Consider the following 5,576-nt stretch of genomic DNA (forward strand, 5'->3'; position numbering starts at 1 on the left):
TCAATTTTATGTCTTACAGGGCTTATACTGAGTTCAATATTGTATAACTGTATTAATTCAACTGTGAACCTAGAAACTTACACCCACTTGTGAAAGAGATGTACTCTTGTTCTGGAGTGTGTTACTGAAAATGTTAAAGCTGTAGTGAAAAGCTTCTTCTAATTATGTAGTTATTAAAAATTAAAAAAATAATGATTAAAAAATTAAAAATGGATAAATTAAATAAAAATAATAAAATATTTTAAAAATATATTTGGTGACTTGGACTTTGGGGAATTTGTGCTTCAGCTCATGCCTTCTGCTTCAAGAAGCACTCAGCGTCAGAAGGCAGTTCTAAGTGTTGGGGGCTCAGAACACAGTCAGCATGCTGTCACTTGCCAAGGTCACATGATCAATCCACAGGGAGAACCTCAGACCTGTGTTCCAGGCAGAAGCATCTGTTAGAGCAGGAAAGTGTTCGTCTTGTTGCTCTGTGAACAAGCCCAGCTGCCTCAGTTCCTGGGGAAAGCTGAGTTTGTTGTTAAAGAGGACAATCTACAGGACACATAGGCCAGATAAGCCAACAGACTCAGGGAAAGAAGCCACAAGGTGCACACTCCAGTGGCACAGTCTGCTCTCCCAAAATGCACTGCTCCGCAGCCACTGTGGCCTCAGTTCAACCTGGCTGGCTTGGGGGAGAAGTTGACACCACACACTACTCATCCCGTAAAGGTGCCTTAAGGCTTGAGAAGCATGAAGACTGCTCCAAGCCCACTAAGAACAGGGTAGGGATCAGGAAGGCTTGTAGGTCGGAAGACATTGGAGCCTTCTTTCTCATTGAGTAAGATCAGCTCCCAATGTGTGCACAGTGCCTGAGCTTTCCATAGGGCCTTCACATCCAGTATCCTCCTCACAGAGATGAAATACTTGTGCGGTGTTGTATACCTGGGATTTATTCGCCATCCATTCAGCTGTCACCATCAGATGGCACCAACTAAGTGCCTTCTACAGTGCTGGGCTCAGAACACAGACAGTGGCTCACGGACTCTCAAGGGAACAACACGAACACCTGGCTCACCCTGCAGGACCTGCCCATGCCAGGTCTCCTGTGAGGACATCTACTTCCCCTTTCTGGACAACAGTATTTGTTGACTGGCCTCTAAGTGTTTGGGTGCCACCTGCGTGGATTCTCTCCTTATCCACCCCAATTTTAACATCTTCACTAGGCCACCCTCCTATTAAACCCTTCCTTACCCCACTAAAGGTCAGAGTCCCCTTTTCAGGATTCTTTATTGGCAAAGACTCCCTTTTTACCCTATTTTGGTTTGGCCTACCTTCCTTGCCCCAATCCCAGCAGCCCTCTCCTATGGACCCCCTCTTTGCTACTCACTGGTCCCTTGTGCAGCCAGTTCATCCTGTTGACCTCACTCTCCTACTCTGAACCAGTACAGTCACTCTCATTCAGGTGGAGAGGCCTACCTTGCTCTACCCCATCTAATGGCCTCAAAACAGAACTCTCTAGAAAGGACAGGAAGAAGAGACACACTCTCTTCACCAGCTCCTGTACTCTCGCCTTCTCTTTGACTTGCCCTCATTCACTGCCCACTTATCTCTGACATGGTTGAATTTTCTAGCTCAGTGAGGTTCTCACTGGCTCCACTGGGACCCCCTGGCCTCCTGTCATTTCTGTGCCATCCCTGATGCCCTGGGGTTCTTCACATGCCAAAGTCCTGTGGGTTTGAACATGTGAAAGAATACCTTTGTTTGCTTCCTTGCTTGGTCATACTTGACCAGGAAGTCCCCAGGTAGCATCCTTCCTGGGCCCAAAGGAAGACTTTGAGTCAAACAGTTTTTTCAGCATGCCTAGAGCAGCTTTGCTGTGCCTGTCTTCCTCGTACCACAGTCTGAACTGGGAGACAAATATCTTTTTGCATGTGGAATTCCATCCTCTCATCCAGTTTAGACCTTGAACTGTTCAGTTCAGGCTTGTAATAGCCTCATGCCAGTTGTCTTAAAATAAGTGATCTCCCATTCAGAATCTCCCTAACAATTGATTTCTATTGCCCACTACCTCTCACCTCAGGATAAGCCACTAAGCAGCCAGGAGGAAATTGGAACCTTTCCTCTCATTTTATAATGAGTTAAGGAGATCAATAAAACATTCAGCAGAGACTAGAGCAGATCTTAGAAAAGCTATCATTGGGCTAGAAAGCCCAACTCTTAAATTTCCATATTCTATCTCCAAAGAGTAGGCTGCTTTTTAAAAAGAGACAGGTGTCAGGACCAAGAGCTCCCTGTATTTGCAAGAGGGGAAGGAAGCTCCTGCTACAGAAGGATGTTGCACATGGCAACAGCATGAGGCCCACTAAGCTGAGTGCTTCTGGAAGGTGGTAAGTCCCACTCATTTCTTCTCAGGGACAGCCCTCCTCTCAGGTCCACCCTTGCTCCATGTCCCATGGTACTCCTCCACATTGGCATCAAAGTTCTAGACCAGAAGTGCATAAAGAGGGTGAGCAGAAGAGATTGTGTGTTCTCTATCACCATTCTGAGGAAGTACAAAATCTCTACAAATTCTGTGCTCTGGTGGCAGGTGGGGCAGCACAAACAGTCTACACCCTGCCCCTATGCCCTCTCACTCTCTCGACAACATTGACCAAGGCCCTATCTAGCCATTAGAACTTTCTCTAGTGACAGACATGTTCTGTATCTGAGATGTTTGATAGGGTGGTCATTAGTCATCTGTGACTATTGAGTACCTGAAATGTGCTAGTGGGACCAATGAACTGAGTTTTAAATTTCTTTAATTCTGGAGCTGGAAAGATGTCTCAGTGGTTAAGAGCACTGGCTGCTCTTGTAGAGCAGTTTCTAGCACCCACATGGCATCTAACAACCTTCCGAAACTCCAGTTCCAGGTGAATCCGATGCCCTCTTCTGATCTCTAAGGGCATTGTACAACATGGGTGCACTTACATACATGCAAGCGAAACATAACATAAAAAATAATAAATGAAAATATTTCAATTTATTTAGTTAATTTAGTATATTAGTCCTTTTTCTGTTGTTAGTAAAATTATGCCACAGAGAAGGTGAGTTATAATGAAGGGAGGTTTACTTGAGTTCACAGTTCTGGAGGTACAGGTGGCCTTCTCACCACAAAGTCCCAAAACACTGCAGAGCAACACATGTCAGGGCCTCAGGAGTACACGTGTGTTTGTGTGTCACTTCTGGCTTTTCTTCCTCTTTCTTATAAAGCCATCAGGATTCACTCCTGGATGCTTCACACAGATAACTTTATTTAATACAAATCATTTCCAAGACCCCCACCACTACGCACCATAGTCAGATTAGATTTCCACACTCTTGATGCCACACAGTGGGAATTAAGCTTAAGTACATGAAGCCATAGTACACATGTGGCCCATGGCACTATACTGTGCAGCACAGCCTTGATGATGCCAGTTCTACTGGGCACCATTGTCTAGCTCAGGCACTGCTCAGGAAGGCCTGAATTCTTACAGGTAGGCGCCAAAACAGCAGTTTCATCCAGAATCTTTCCCGACAGCCCCTTATGGTCCCAATAATTCCCTTTTCCAAAGTTTGAAAACCAATCCCTTGCTTCAGGGAGCTCCTAGAAACATAGAAATTATCTGTTTAGCCCAAGAGGAGATAAAGAGCAGTCTGTAGAGGGGAAGGACTTTCCCTGGAGCAGTGAGTGCACTTCCTCACACACTGGGAGCTAAGGGATGGGAACTTGTTGGATATGCAAATCTGGGGCCGCACCCTGACTCCTGAATCATTAATTCCAAGGGTGGAGCTGACAATCTGGTTTTAACAAGTCCTGCTCACTCCAATGCTCTCCCAAGTGTGAGAACCACTGCTCCAGAAGGCTTGGGGAGTTGGGGGTGATGGGGAACAGGACTGACGTTTCTCAGAAGAGCCCTAAGAACTTGCCTTTGAGCCTGCCAAGGAGTTTAACAGACAGGGCATGCCAGGGCAGAAGATCTGCACCACATGTCCACTGCTACTGCAAAAGTTCTGAATGTCTCTGATACATGTTTATTAATCTTAAAATAATGATTTCATCCATATTACATTATTTAGAATACATAGCAGTGTATTTTGAAGTCAAATAAAATTGCATTAATACAACAGTCTTAATTAGGTTCCTTTGATTTTTTAAATTTAACTGAGGGCTATCTTGATTCAAAGTTTGAAAAGTCTAGTAAGTTTACCTGATGCACTCTTCCAACTCTTTCCCTTTCACTGCTTCAGAGAAAGCAAAATCCTTTAACACAAAGCCGTTCAAAGAAATAAAACATGGCTAGTTAGGACACTAGGAATCCTTTGTTCTTGGACATTTATTTTCTCTATCAACTCAGTTTCCCCTGAAGTCTACATCCCCACCCTCTTGACACACACACACCTACTTCCTGGCTTTGAACAAGCAAACCAGATAACCAAACTGGATAAAGTTGTGTACCACAGAGGATGAAGCACTAAGCAAGCAGCGTTTCTCCTTAAACACTCTTTCATGCATGGATACCACTGAAATTTCATGAGTTAGCGAACAAAGCAGAGGTTCAGAGTCAGACAAGTTAAGGTTCACAACCCAGCTCTGCCTCTCACTAGCTAGTCATTGAATTCTGTGTCTGTTTCTTCATTTCCTTGACCATAACATGAGGCTTAGTCTATGTAGTTGAAGGTCAATAAAATGATAATATATAAAGTAGCTAGCACTTAATGAACATTTGAGTATTTATTTCTGCCTTTCTTTCCTTTTTTCCAGCATAATAATTGAAGATGAAAAGCCCAAACTCTGAACCAAACTAACATGACATCTGGACTTGAATCCAGTTAAACACTATGCTACCTTGGGTAAATTATTGAAATAACTTGCATCTTGCATTCTGAAAATATTGTTTATCGCATACCACTATCTCATAGGGTCCTTGTGAGGATTAATGATCATCTTTTTTTATACATTAGGACAGTTTTAATTTATTATTATTGTGGGGGAGGGAGCATGCGAACACCATGTATCCCTGTGGCGTTCAGAGAACAATCTTGATGATTTGGGGCTCTCCTTCCACCATTACATGAGTTCCTGGGATCAAACGCAGGTCAACAGGCTTGTTCAGAAAGGCCCCAGGATGCTCTTGATCATTCCAAGTGCACACAAGATGATCATAGTAAACACACAGCACAGGGTGGCCAGTGTCATCACCTTACTCCCTTCTCACTCCAGAGAACAGGAAAGATTGCCAGAGATCCATGGTCTACAGATTAGTGAAGTATTCCCATGCACTAAGATTTTCAGAGCCTTTATCAACTTTCTAGTGTGGGACCTGATAGGTAGAGAGTGGGAGAGAGTGAGCGGATGGAGGAAGGCACCGAGGCACAGATGGAATTCTCAGCGGGATACAGCTTTATTTCGCACTGGCACCTTTCCCTTGGGGAAGGGAAAGATGTCAGGGAAAGATGTCAGCCCACGGGCTGTGAGCTGGGACTTTATATATGGGGGCTTTAGGGTGTAGAAGGGGGGAATGTTTGAGGGAGAAATCAGGGAGGGGGAAGCAGGAAAAGCAGGTAGGATTAGG

The sequence above is a fragment of the Nannospalax galili genome, unplaced genomic scaffold (assembly GCF_000622305.1).
Source record: "Nannospalax galili isolate Female #2095 unplaced genomic scaffold, S.galili_v1.0 scaffold599, whole genome shotgun sequence".
NCBI lineage: Eukaryota > Metazoa > Chordata > Mammalia > Rodentia > Spalacidae > Nannospalax > Nannospalax galili.